The sequence below is a fragment of the Canis aureus genome, chromosome X (genome assembly GCF_053574225.1).
Source record: "Canis aureus isolate CA01 chromosome X, VMU_Caureus_v.1.0, whole genome shotgun sequence".
Taxonomy (NCBI): Eukaryota; Metazoa; Chordata; class Mammalia; order Carnivora; family Canidae; genus Canis; species Canis aureus.
The window spans coordinates 82,977,365-82,992,521 of NC_135649.1; the positions used below are offsets into that span (position 1 = coordinate 82,977,365).

General features: G+C 36.9%; 1 protein-coding gene across 9 annotated transcripts in view; it reads right to left on the reverse strand.

Moving 5' to 3' along the window:
• ZNF81 (zinc finger protein 81) overlaps window positions 1-15,157 on the reverse strand; it is a 112,982-nt gene that overhangs the window by 11,319 nt on the left and 86,506 nt on the right. The window lies entirely within an intron of this gene.

Consider the following 15,157-nt stretch of genomic DNA (forward strand, 5'->3'; position numbering starts at 1 on the left):
GAAGATTAAAAAGACAAAGGTTTTCAGGGAGAATATCTGTGGAGAGAGTAGGTTTGGAGGGGATGATTCAGTCTAAGTTCTCATTAGCCTTTGATTCTAAATCCTCATTAATCTTGTTCCTTTTTACTTGTTAGCAGCAATACCAAATTAATGCGATCAAACAACCAATTTAATTTGCTAACAGAGTAGATTCTAAAAGTTCTCATTACAAAGAAAAAAACACTTTTTCTTTTTTTGGTATCTTTATGAGATGGACTATAACTAAGCTTCTCCTTTTTTAAAAGATTTTATTCATTTATTCACGAGAGACACACAGAGAGAAGCAGAGACATAGGCAGAAGGAGAAGCAGGCTCCCCATGGGGAGCCTGATGTGGGACTTGATCCCATTACCTGGGATCACGCCCTGAGCCAAAGGCAGAGGCTCAACAGCTTAGCCACCCAGGTGTCCCTGTAACTAAGCTTCTTGTGGTAATCATTTCACAATGTATTTAAGTTAAGCCACTATGAGTACACCTTAAACGTATACAGTGATATATGTCAATTATATCTCAATAAAACCAAGAAAAAACTAATTTATTCATGTCTATAGGAAAATACTGTAGTCATAGCCATCCTGACCTATACAAACAATAAATAGCTATTTATACTCCAACTCTCCATCTAGGTACAATTGTTTTCTTGGACCTGAAAATATTTATATTTAATAAAGTAGCATGAAATCAGAGAAAAAACAAGGTATCTGTGGTAGACTAAAAGCTGTCCACTAGAATCTGTTCCACCATCCTTTTGTATTAACAGAGTAGTAGCCAGGCATATAGCTGCCTAGTCATATAACATCTCTCAGCCTCCTCTGAAAACTGGTATGGCCACATGACAATGTTATCATCAACAGAATGTGAGAGAAAATGATGGGTGCCATTTTCAAGCCAGAGCATGGAGACAGCAGGCATGTTTTCTCTACACCCTCTTCTACCTTCTTGCTGGATTTGGCAGTAACACAGATACAAATATGCAGATGCCACACACACACACACACACACACACACACACAACCCCAAAGAGATGGTGGGGTTATGTTAATGGAAGGAACCCAGAATCTGGAATAAACATGAGCAACGAAGTGTTCCAAAGGCTGTGATATTAGAAACTTTATATAAGAGAGAAGTAAAATTCTTTAGCATTTTTTTTTTTTTTTTTAATTTTTATTTATTTATGATAGTCACAGAGAGAGAGAGGCAGAGACACAGGCAGAGGGAGAAGCAGGCTCCATGCACCGGGAGCCCGACGTGGGATTCGATCCCGGGTCTCCAGGATCGCGCCCTGGGCCAAAGGCAGGCGCCAAACCGCTGCGCCACCCAGGGATCCCAATTCTTTAGCATTTAAGTCACCATCTTATAATCTCCTTATTACTGCAAATAAGTTTTAATTAATATACTATTTTCATCCAGAGTGGGGATCACAGATTATTTCCATTACCAGCATAATGCATGAGGTGTATTAGATTCTCGATAATTTTAAAGTGGAGAAATTACACATTATTTCATTAGCAAGAGATGTGAGATAGTGAGAATGTTCTGAGTCATCAAATCCAGTTTTCCCCTGTTGGTTACTTTGATATTGTATTCTAGATACATATCCCATCCAAAATCTCATCCTCTTATTTTTAAGTTGCATTTTTATTCTCATGCACTTGGCTTTAATTTATTCTGTAGATATTAAAACTGGATTCCTAGGCATGGCTTCAAAAGTGGTTCTGCTTTTCACTTTAACTTATAAATATATAGAGAAAGTATAACTTATGGATAATTAAGTTAACTTCTAAACCCCTCATGTATCAGACAATGTTTAGATCACCAGTACCAATTTTCATTGTAAAAAATCTGCTCCTGCAGGGGGGGGGGGGGGGGGCGGGGAGCCAAAGAAAAATCTGCTCCTGCAAAAATAAGCTCCTCTACACCTTTCCTGAGCCCACAGATTCAATGAACAGTATATAAATGGAGAGTCAACAGTCTAGATAACAGCTGTGTGTGCAAGCTTGCATTCTATTTACCACTCCAAAAGTCCCGTTTATTCTTAAATCAAAAGACACATTCATGCCCTCTTCCTCCATTTAGCCTGCTTAGCATTTTCTTTTGTGCCTTTTTTGTGCCCCTTAAAAGGTATTCATGCTTCATTAAGCATTTTTGAGTCTTTTACTTTGAAAATTAATCTGATCATATTGCTACTGAGACTTTTTTCCCCTAAATTTCAAAAGCAGACACCTTCTGTGCTATTCATTTTGCCAATCATTTTAATAGATTTCTGTTATAATAGAAACACAATACACAAGCAGTAAACTTTTAATATTTGTTTTTTTAATATTTGTATGACTTTTCATTATTTTTACTTTCCAATTATAATCTATGTCCAATTGAAACCTCTCAGTCAAGTTTTTAAAAACACTCTGAAATATAGCAAAAAACTCTTAAGATCTTATCCCCCACAAACTCAATTAGTTAATAGTGCTAAGTATTTCCTTCATGCTTAGTGTTCAAATAATGAAAATAAGATAGAGGCTCTTGTTTTCAGGGACTTTCAAAATTACTAGGGGCAGAAGTATCTGAGAGATAGAGGAAGAGAAATGGAGAAGAGCAATGAATTTGCCATTCCATGGGATAGATGATAACTTTAAATGAAACAAAATTAAAGCGTCTATTACTTTAGGCAGAACACAAGATAAAGATCCTAGATGCAGAGATAAACTTCATATATGGTAGGCATTAAAGGCAAGGTGAAAATTTGAGGAAAGCATGAATTAAGGAACTGTACAGATACAATTTTATTTATTTATTTTTATTATTTTTTAAAGATTTTATTTATTTTTTCATAAGAGACACACAGAGAGAGGCAGAGACACAGGCAGAGGGAGAAGTAGGCTCCCTGTGGGGAGCCCGATTCAGGACTTGATCCCAGGACCCCAAGATCACAAACAGATACAACTTTAAATGGAAATACATGGCCACACTGGTCATGTGTTATATAATACAGAGTAATTGTAAGTTTACTTTATTAAGCTGATGCCAAAGATAATGGCAATGTTTTAGGTAATGAAATATAGCAGGAGGATTTAAGATGAAGTAGATACAAGAATAGAATCTGCAAATCTCATTAGGAACAGAATAATCCAAGCATAAGAAAATATACATCTGTTTTTGGGTGGTGCTAATAGGAATTAAGATGAGAGTACATCTGAATAGTATTCTTTAAAAAAAAATAGGAATTGCAGAGTAATTAGAGAAGATAACTAAGAGGGAACAAACAAGAAAACAGCAGAATCTGACAGAATTTAGAACATGAGGGTTCCTGGTTTGGGCAATGATGATGCCAATTTTTCACATACTAGTAAGGATGAATAAAGTAGAATATTCTATGAGAATTGTCTAATATGCAGGTAAATGTCATACTAGAACCCACTTATAATATACCAACTAGTGGTGTCAATATAGAAGTCATCAGAATACAAATAAAAAGCTTAAGTGTTCAGAATGGAAGACTCCTTTGAGTTAATTACTATAGGAACAAATACCCAGAAGATAGTAAACAGCACCCATAACCAGGGGTATCTCAATGGGGGTAAAGCCTCCATGGAAAAGGAAATGAGCAAATTAGGTGCAAATCAAGAAGAAAAAAATGATATAGTTAGAAAAGACAAAATAATCGGAACAAGCAATTCACAGAAGGGGAAACCCAAATGGATAACCAATATTAGAAAGAACAAGAAACAATACTACTTCACATTCATTAGATTGGCCACAAAATAAGAAATCTGGATAATTCCAAGTGTTGCCATAGATGTAACGAAATGGGCATATTTGTGTACTTCATGTATATCCCAATGATCGAGTAGTACCATTTCTATATAAATATCCCCAAGGAAAAATCTCAATGGCTTGTAAGATGTGTATAAAAAATTCTTTGTTTTGTTTTTTTTTTAAATTGAGGTATAGTTTCTACATAGTAAAATGCAGATCTTAACTGTAGAGACCAATGAGTTTTTAATATGTATATATCCATGTAACCTCTACCTAAATGAAAATATAAAACATTTTAATTGTCCCACAAAGTTCCTTGCAGCTTTTCCCAGTCAATAACTGACTCTCAGAGATAATCACCACTCTGATCATAGGCCATTAATCATTTATCACCATAGATTAGTTTTGCTTGTCCTTGAACTTCACATATATATATATATATATATATATATATATATATATATATATATACATATATATATATAGTATTCATCTGTATACCTGGCTTTTCCGTTCAATACACTTTTCTGAGATTCATCCAAGTTCTTGTGTGTGTCAGTAGCTCTTTCTCTTTCATTGCCATGTATTATCATATTATAATAAAATAGCACAATATTAACCCATTCTCCTGCTGATGGACACTTGGGGTGTTTCGCATTTTTTCGCAATTATGCCAATGCCAATATGAACATTCTGTACATTTCTTTTAGTGGACATATATATTCATTTAAGTAAATGCCTAGGAGTGGCATTGCTGGGATACAGGAAAGCCATACATTTAGCATTAGTAGATACTGCCTGTTTCCCAAAGTGGTTGAAGGTATTTACATTCCTACCATCAATGTATGTAAATTCCAGTGGCTCCAAATACTCGAGTAAGTATTGATATTGTTAAGTCTTTCTAATTTTATCCATTCTTTTATATGTATGTATCTGTGTAGGGTTGTCCCACTGTGGTTTAATTTTCAGTTCCTTGATAAGCAGCGATGCACAGCATTTTTTCTTTTTTAAAGATTTTATTTATTTATTCATGAGACACACACACACACACACACACACACACACAGATAGAGAGAGAGCGGAGACACAGGCAGAGGGAGAAGCAGGCTCCATGCAGGGAGCCTGATGTGGGACTCGATCCCGGGTTTCCAGGACCAGGCCCTGGGCTGAAGGTGGTGCTAAACCGCTAGGCCACCCGGGCTGCCCCAGCACTTTTTCATATATAATGACCATTTATTTGGATATTTCTTTTAAAAGTACCTGTTCGGGACACTTGGGTGGCTTAGTGGTTGAGGCATCGGCCTTCAGCTTAACATATGATCCCGGGGTCCTGGAATTGAGTCCCACAGTCCCGCATCAGGCTCCCCACAGGCTGCCTTTTTTTCCTTCTGCCTGTGTCTCTGCCTCTTTCTGTGTGTCTCTCATGAAAAAATAAATAAAATCTTAAAAAAAATAAAAGTACCTGTTCATATCTCTTATCCATTTCTTTTTCTACTGGGTTGTCTGCCTTTCTCTTTTTTTTTATTTTTATTTATTTATGATAGTCACACACAGAGAGAGAGAGAGAGGCAGAGACACAGGCAGAGGGAGAAGCAGGCTCCATGCACCGGGAGCCCGACGTGGGATTCGATCCCGGGTCTCCAGGATCACGCCCTGGGCCAAAGGCAGGCGCCAAACCGCTGCGCCACCCAGGGATCCCTGCCTTTCTCTTTTTGATTTCTAAGAGTTTTTTTATATATTCTAAATATAAGTCATTTATCAAATCTATGTATTGTAATTATCTTCTCCCAGTTTGTGGTTTCATATTTACTTTCTTAATATCTTTTGGAGAAGTGTAATTCTTCATTCTAATATAGTTCCACTTACTATCAAATGAGATGGGAAGTGCACTCTCTCTCTTTTTGTCTTCAAAAGAACTTGAATAATATTGGTATTATTCTTTCTTTAAATAAGAGGAAGAATTCACTGATGAAGACATGCGGGCTGGGAGCTTGTTTGTAGAAAGATTTTATTTATTTTATTTTATTTATTATTATTATTTTTGGATTTTATTTATTTTAAAGATTTTATTTATTTATGGGGGGGGGAGAGAGTCAGGAGAGGGGCAGAGAGTCAGGAGAGGCAGAGGGAGAAAAAGAGAGCTCAAACAGACTCTGCACTGAGTGCAGAGCCTGACAGTGGCTCGATCCCTTGACCCCGAGATCATGACCCAAGCAGAAACCAAGACTCAGACACTTAATTGACTGAGCCACCTAGATGCTCCTGATATTTTCATTATCATTCTGCTCAAAACATTTTCTAATTCCATTGTGGTTTCTTCTTCGACTTACGGGATATTTGCTTGTGTATTGCTTACTTTTCAAACATTTGGATATTTTCTGGTTGTCTTCTGTTCAGTTTTAATTTATTTCAATAGTAATTAGAGAACATTTAGCATATGATTTCAATCCTTTCAAATCTGTTGCAATAAGTCTTATACCCTAAAATTGAGTCTATTTTGCTCAGTATGCATATGCACTTGAAAAAATGTATATTCTATAGTTGTGGGAAGCAGTGACTTATGGTATGTCAATTAGGTTATATTGGTTTATCAAGTTCAAATCTTCTATCTTTTTTAAAGTTTATTTGAGAGAGAGAGAGATAAAGTATGAATGGGGGGAGAGGGACAGAGGGACAGGGAGAGAGAGAATCTCATGCAGACTCCCCACTGAGTGCAGAGCCCAAGGTGGGGCTAGATCCCATGACCCTGAGACTATGACCTGAGCCAAAATCAAGAGTCAGACACTCAACCGACTGAACCACCGAGGTGGCCCTCAAATCTTCTATATCCTTAAAGATTCTTTCGTCTGTAAATAGACAAAAATTAGTTATAGAGATAGGTATGTTAAACTTTCCAACTATAATTATGCATTTTGTCTATCTCTCCTTTTAGCATTGTCAATATTCACTTTATATATTTTGAAGCTACATTATTAAGTGCACAAAAATATAGATTTTTAATATATTCCTGTTGAACTGAAGTTTTATCAATTTCAGAGAAAGACAGTACATTGTGGAAGATACAAAAAACATTAAAACAATGATAGAGGAATATTATGAAAAAACCACATGCCAAAAATTTGATAACATAGATAAAATGTACAAACTCAAATAATCAAAACAAGAAGAATACTAGAAAATCTGAATATTTCTATATCTATTGAAGAAATTTGAGGGGCTCCTGGGTGGCTCAGTGGTTGAGCATCTGCCTTTGACTCAGGGTGTGATTCCAGGGTCCTGGGATCGAGTTCTGCATTGGGCTCCCAGCAGAGAGCCTGCTTCTCCCTCTGCCTGTCTCTCTGCCTGTCTCTGGTTGTCTCCCAATAAATAAATAAAATCTGGGGATCCCTTGATGGTTCAGTGGTTAGGCATCTGCCTTCGGCCCAGGGCTTGGTCCTGGAGTCCTGGGATCGAGTCCCACGTTGGGCTCCCTGCATGGAGCCTGCTTCTCTCTCTGCCTATCTCTCTCTGTGTCTCTCATGAATAAATAAATAAAATCTTTAAAAAACTGAATTTGAGGGGATCCCTGGGTGGCGCAGCGGTTTGGCGCCTGCCTTTGGCCCAGGGCACGATCCTGGAGACCCGGGATCGAATCCCACGTCGGGCTCCCGGTGTGTGGAGCCTGCTTCTCCCTCTGCCTGTGTCTCTGCCTCTCTCTCTCTCTCTCTCTCGCTCTCTCTCTCTGTGTGTGACTATCATAAATTAAAAAAAAAACAAAAAACTGAATTTGAAATTAAAAGTGATCCCACAAAGAAAACTTCAGACCCATATGAGTTCACTGGTGTATTTTTATCTTATATTTAGAGAAAAATTATAAAATTTATTTTTATCTTTTTAAAAGATTTTATTTATTTATTCATGAGACAGACAGAGAGAGGCAGAGACATAGGCAGAGGGAGAAATAGGTTCCTTGCAGGGAGCCTGATGTGGGACTCAATCCCTGCACCTGGGATCACGCCCTGAGCCAAAGGCAGACACTCAACTGCTGAGCCACCCAGGTGCCCCAAAATTATAAAATTTAAAGCAATCTTATACAAAATAAAAAAACAGAGGAGTGAAGATTTAAAAATCCTAGCAAATATAGCGGTTTTACATAAAGTCTTTCAGAAGATAGAGCAGGCATGAAATTTCACAGCTCATTTTATGAGGCTAGCATTAACATGATACTAAAAGTCAAAGATATTATAAGCAAAATATCCCCCAAAACTAAAGACTAATACCTCATTTAAACAGAGAGATAAGAATCCTTACCAAATATTAGCAAATTGATCAAGAAACATAAAATAGATAATATAATCATGATCAAGTAATGTTTATCCCAGTAAGGCAGTCAGTTTAACATCTGAAAATCTGTGAAATTCACCATATCAGCAGAATAAAGTGTTCATCTTAATAAAGGCAAAAAAAAAAAGCATCTGGAAAACCCAATATCCATTCATGTTAAAGACCTTCACCAAGCTAGAAATAGAAAGAAATTGCCACAAATTAATAAAGGACATCTAAGGAAAACCACACCTAATATACTCAATGCTGAAAGAGTGAAAGCTTTTGCCCTTAAGATAAAATAAAAATAAAGGGCACGCAGACTAAAAAGGAAATGATAAAAAGACATGGTAATTGATGCAAAAACTTTGTAAGGAATTTACAAAAATATTCACTAGAATTAATAAGTGAATTCAGCAAGTGTCAGAATACAGGATCAATGTACAAGAATCAATTAAAAAATTTCCACCTCTAGTATGGAGAAGTAAGCTCCTTAAAAAAAGTCCTCTACGGATAGTAACTGTATTCTCTAGGAAAACAAAACAAAACGTGTAATGGTAGAGTGAACAAAAGCAAGTGGATTTTGAAGAGGAGTTAGAAGTCAGAAGAAGTCTGAACAGAGATCTAAGTTGCTACCCACCATAGGTGAGGCAGCATCTCCAGTTTGAGTTAACTGACTACTATGACAACAACACAGAAGAATATCACAGAAAATGGTGTTATTATAGCAGAATCTTGATAATATTTGGGATAACAATCCAAAATTACTCAATATAAGATGACCCAGAAAAATGTTTGTTTGGTCACTATCCAGTGTCTTCAGTTGTTTTTTTTTTCCTCAAATTTTTATTTAAATTCCAGTTAGATAAGGTATAGTGTAATACTGGTTTCAGGAGCAGAATTTAGTGAGAAATCACTTACATACAATACCCAGTTCTTATCATAACAAGTGCCCTCCTTGATACCCAACATCCATGGGTATCATTCCTCACTTACCTCCCTCCATCAACCCTCAGTTTGTTCTCTATCATTAGAGTCTCTTATGGTTTGCTTCTCTCTCTTTTTTGCCCCTTTCCATATGTTCATCTCTTTTGTTACTTAAATTACACACGTGTGAAATATGATATTTGTCTTTCTTTCAGTAGTTTTTAAAGTATGTTTTTCATAGTTAACAGGATTTATATCTTTTAGATAGGTGGGTCTAATAGAAATGATTCAATCATATTAAACTCAAGTTATTTTTTTATATGGTGTGAGTTCAAGGGTATTTTTCCTCCAATACTGATATCCATTTGTTCTAGCTCAATTTGTTCAAAAACAAAATTCCTTTCCCCCCACTGAATTGTATTTGTACTTCTAACAAAACTCAGTTGTCCATATATGTAGTGGGTCTATTTTTGGATTTTCTCTTCTATTCCATTTATATATCTGTTTGTCCTTACATCAAAACCACACTACCTGGATCATTGTAGCTTTACAGTAAATCTTAACACTTCTTTTTACTTTTTTTTATTTTTTTAAATTTACTTTTATTTTTTTTATTTATGATAGTCACAGAGAGAGAGAGAGAGGCAGAGACACAGGCAGAGGGAGAAGCAGGCTCCATGCACCAGGAGCCCGATGTGGGATTCGATCCCGGGTCTCCAGGATCGCGCCCTGGGCCAAAGGCAGGCGCCAAACCGCTGTGCCACCCAGGGATCCTTTAACACTTCTTTTTAAAGACTATGTTGGCTATTCTAGGGCCTTTTCTTATCCATAACAACTTTAAAATCTCTGTCAGTTTTTATTCCCTAAAATTATAAATAATTGATTGAACAAGTAGAATACAATTCATTAAGCAATAGATTTCAACAACATGCAACCAACTCGATTTATACACTATAGAATACAACACTGAACAGCTGAACACACATTCTTTTCAGAGACACACAGAACATCCCCCTACATAGACCATACACAGAAATCATACAGAGTGTATTCTCAGACTACAACAGAATTAAATTAGACAACATAAAGTAAATAGACAAATTCTTTGAAAAATACAACTATGTCTGACAAAAGATGAAAGAGAAAATCTGTGTAACTCTATGTCTATGACAGATTGAATTTGTGGATTTTTTAAAAAAGATTTTATTTATTTATTCATGAGAGACACAGAGAGAGAGAGGCAGAGACACACAGGCAGGGGGAGAAGCAGGCTCCCTGCGGGGAGCCTGATGTGGGACTTGATCCCAGGACCCCAGGATCATGCCCTGAGCCAAAGGCAGATGCTCAACCACTGAGCCACCCAGGCATCCCAGAAATTGAATTTATTTATTTATTTTTTTCCAGAAATTGAATTTATTATTAAAACTTCCCAAAAAAATAATAATAAATAAATAAATAAATAAATAAATAAATAAAATAAAACTTTCCCATCAAGAAAATTCCAGGCCCAGATGGTTTCACTGGTGAATTCCATGAAACAGTAAAAGAAGAAATAACAATCTTACACAAACTATTACAGAAAACAGAAAAGGGAACACTTCACAACCATTTATGTGTCCAACATAGTCCTAACACCAAAACCTGACAAACACACTGCAAAAAAAAAAAACTAAACCAGTATCACTCATAAAAATGCAAATACTTTAAAACAAAATATCAGTAGATATAATCCAACAATATACAAAATAAAGGTTATACATTATAATCAACTAATATCTCAGAAATACAAGGTTAATTTTTTTTTTAAATTTTTATTTATTTATGATAGTCACAGAGAGAGAGAGAGAGAGAGAGAGAGAGAGAGGCAGAGACACAGGCAGAGGGAGAAGCAGGCTCCATGCACCGGGAGCCTGATGTGGGATTCGATCCCGGGTCTCCAGGATCGCGCCCTGGGCCAAAGGCAGGCGCTAAACCGCTGCGCCACCCAGGGATCCCATACAAGGTTAATTTAACATTTGAAAATCAACTCACATATTAACAAAATAAAAGCAACAATTCATATGATTAATAAGATGAAGAAAAAGGATTTGACAAAATTCAACATGTAACCGTGATTTAAAAAAAAAAAAAAAGCTCTTCAACAAGCTAGGATTAAAAAAGAACTCACATAATCTGATAAAGGGCAGCTTCAAGAAACATAATGGAGAATGGAATGATTTTTTTTAACTCTAATATTGGGAATAAGGCAAGCATGCCCTCACCACTTCTATCTAACATCAAACTGAAGGTGTTAGTGAAATAAGAAAAGAAATAAAAAGCATGAAATTGGAAAGGAAAAAGTAAAAGTGTCTCTAAAGTGATAATGATTACTTACATAAAAAACCTCAAAGAACCTACAAGAAAACTAATAGGTGAATGTAGGAATGTCTCAGGATACAAAGTCAATGTACAAAAATCTATCATGAGCAATTTATACTAGTTATGAACAATCCAAAATAAACTAAAAAAACCAATGTCATTTTACCACAGTGTCAAAAAGCATCAAAGATGTAGGAATAGGGACACCTGGGTGGCTCAGTGGTTGAGCGTCTGCCTTTGGCTCAGTGCCTGATCCCAGGATTCAGGATAGAGTCCTGCATCGGGCTCCTTGTGGGAGGCTTGCTTCTCTCTCTGCCTGTGTCTCTGCCTCTCTCTCTCTCTCTGTCTCTCATGAATAAGTAAATAAAATATTAAAAAAAAACTATGTAGGGATAAATTCAATGAAGGATGCAGAAGATTTTTTTAAAAGATTTTATTTATTTATTCATGAGAGACACACAGAAAGAGAGGCAGAGACACAGACAGAGGGAGAAGCAGGCTCCATGCTGGGACATGCTGGGCTCCATGTGGGACTCAATCCCGGGACTGCGGGATCATGCCCTGAGTCGAAGGCAGATGCTCAACCACTGAGCATCCTAGGCATTCCTGCAGAAGATTTCTACACTGAAAACTATAAAACAACAACAACAACAACAACAACAACAACAAAAGAAAACTATAAAATACTGCTAAAAAATAAAAATAAAAATAAAATACTGCTGAAAGAAATCAAACATCTAAATAAATGCAGAAAATATGCCATGCTTATGGATTAGAAGGCTCAATATTGCAACAATATCAATTCTCCTAAAACTAATCTATAGCGTCAACTCCAAACAAAACCTCAGCAGGCTTTAAAAAAAAAAGCAAACTGATTATAAAATTTATATGGAAATGCAAATGACCTAGAAAAGCCAAAGTCATTTTTTTAAAAAAAATGTAAAGTTGGAGAACTTATCCTGCCTGATTTCAAGACTCATTATAAAAGCTATAGTAATGAAGAATATATGGGTTTGCCAAAAGGACAGTATATTAACTGTTTTCTGTATTTTTTTAAAAAGTTTTTAATTTGAATTCCGGCATCGTTAACATACAGTGTTATATATTAGGTTCAGGTGTACAATATAGTGACTCAACAATTCTATATATTACTCAGTGCTCATCATAAGTGAATTTTTTAATTCCTATCACTTCTTTTACCCATATTCCCACTCACTTCCCCTCTGAGAATCATCAGTTTGTTCTCTATAGTTAAGAGTCTGTTTCTTGGTTTGTTTCTTTTTTTCCCCTTTGTTCATTTGTTTTGTTTCTTAAATTCCACCTGGGTGGTTTAGTTGTTGAGTTTCTGCCTTCGGCTCAGGGCATGATCCTGGAGTCCTAGGATCTGGTCCTGCGTCAGGCTCCTTGCAGGGAGCCTGCTTCTCCCTCTGCCTATGTCTCTGCCTCTCTCTGTGTCTCTCATGAATAAATAAAATCTTTTAAAAAAATTCCACATATGAGTGAAATCATATGGTATTTGTCTTTCTGTAACATTAGCATAATACTCTTTAGTTTCATCCATGTTCTTGCAAATGGCAAGATTTCATTCCTTTTTATAGCTGAGTAATATACCGTTTTCTATATATCACATCTTCTTTATGTAATTTCTGTATTCTTGATGCTCTACCATCTGGTGCCTTCCTTGTTCATCCTGAAGAAACTGCCTTTCTCAGTGCTAGTTAATTCCTAGAGATAGCAAATGACTTCCGTTACAGCACATCTTTCATATGCAAACTAATCCAGAGCCCACAGTCACCAACTCTCCTCCTTTGTTAAGCTTTCACAGGTTGAGCTACCATCCTCCTGCCCTCACCTCAGTATCAGGTATCAGGTAACTAGAGACAGTCCCTACATCTCTGGTGCCCCACTGAAATGACTCAAACTAGTCAATACTCAGCCTCCCCAGCCTGCTTACTCTGCTTCACCCATTCTTTCCCATGAAAATAACAATAAAGGCTCTTGTTCATGCTTTCCCCTTAAAACTTTGGCCTCCTGATGGACCCTAGTGTTTCCTGGTGTGGCCTTGCATGGTGTGGCAGGTCTCCTCCTCTTGGGAACTGTGAATTACAAATTATCTTTTCAATGGCAGTCATCTCTGGATCTGTTGGTCTCACCAGACCCAAATAATATTAAAACTTACATTTTTGAAAGATTTTATTTATTTATTTATTTATTTATTTATTTATTTATTTGTTAGAGAGAGAGAGAGTGTGTGTGAGAGCATGTGAGCATGGGGGGTAGGGGCAGAGGGAGAAACAGACTCCCCTCTGAACAGGGAGCCCAACTTGGGGCTTGATCCCAGGACCCCCGTCTCATGACCTGGCCCAAAGGCAGCTGCTTAACTGACTGAGCCACCCAGGTGCCCCTAAAACCTACATTTTAAAACAGAAAGACATACAGATCAATTGAGCAGAATAAAGAGTCCAGAAATAGGTTCACATATATAAAGTTAATTGATTTTGAAAAGCACGACGAGGAAATGCAATGGGAAAAAAATCTCTTCAGCAAATGGTTCTGGAACAAGTGGATGTTGTACTGATAAAAATGGATTTGTAGGTCTAAACTGAGAAAGATAAAATGCTAAAACTTATGGAACATGAGAAAATCTTTGTGACTCTATGGGAGGCAAAGATTTCTTAAACAGATAGATCACAGAAAGCACTAGAAAATTTTAAAAGATGATAAATTAGGGCAGCCCTGGTGGCTCAGCGGTTTAGCGCCGCCTTCAGCCCAGGGCATGATCCTGGAGTCCCGGGATCGAGTCCCACATCGGGCTCCCTGCATGGAGCCTGCTTCTGTCTCTGCCTCTCTCTCTCTCTCTCTCTCTCTCTGTCTCGTGAATAAATAAAATCCTTTAAAAAAAGATGATAAATTAGACTCCATCAAAATCAAAATGTTTGCTTTTTGTTTAGGCACCAGTAAGAAAAGTGAAAGCCATAAATTGTAACAAAATATTGGCAATGTATATATCTGGCATAGGAGTTACATCCAGCAAATATAAACAACTCTGAAAACTCATTAAGAAAATAACCCAATTAAAAAATGGGAAAGATATCAGAATAGATGCTTCAAACAAAAATGAACAAATGGTCAATAAGCACATGAAATGATACTTATCGTTACTCATCAGAGGAATGCAACTTAAAATAATAATGAAATACCATTACACATCCACTATAATAGCAAAAATTAAACAGATCTATAGCAGTGAGTGTTGGCAAGGATGTGGAGTGACAGAAATTCTCGTGTGCTGCTGCTGAAAGTGTAAGATCATACAGCCATTTTGGAAGGTAGTTTGGCAATTTCTTTTTTTTAAGATTTTATTTATATGAGACAGAGAGAGAGAGAGAGCGCGCGAGCACCAGCTGGGGGGAGGGGCAGAGGGAGAGGGAGAAGCAGACTCCCCATTGAGCAGGGAGCCAGATATGAGGCTTGATCCCAGGACTCTGGGATCATGACCTGAGCTGAAGGCAAATGCTTAACTGACTGAGCCACGCAGGTGCCCCAGTTTGGCAATTTCTTACGAAGACAATCATACATTCATACAATTATATGACCCATCAGTGCCACTCCTAGGTATTTACCCAAGAGAAATGTAAGCATATGGTCAAAGACATACCAGAATGTCCACTACAGCTGCATTCATAATAACCAAATAATAACCACCTGTCATCAACAGGTATGGAGAGAAACAAATTGCAATCTATTCATATCATGGAATAGTGTTCAGCATTTACAA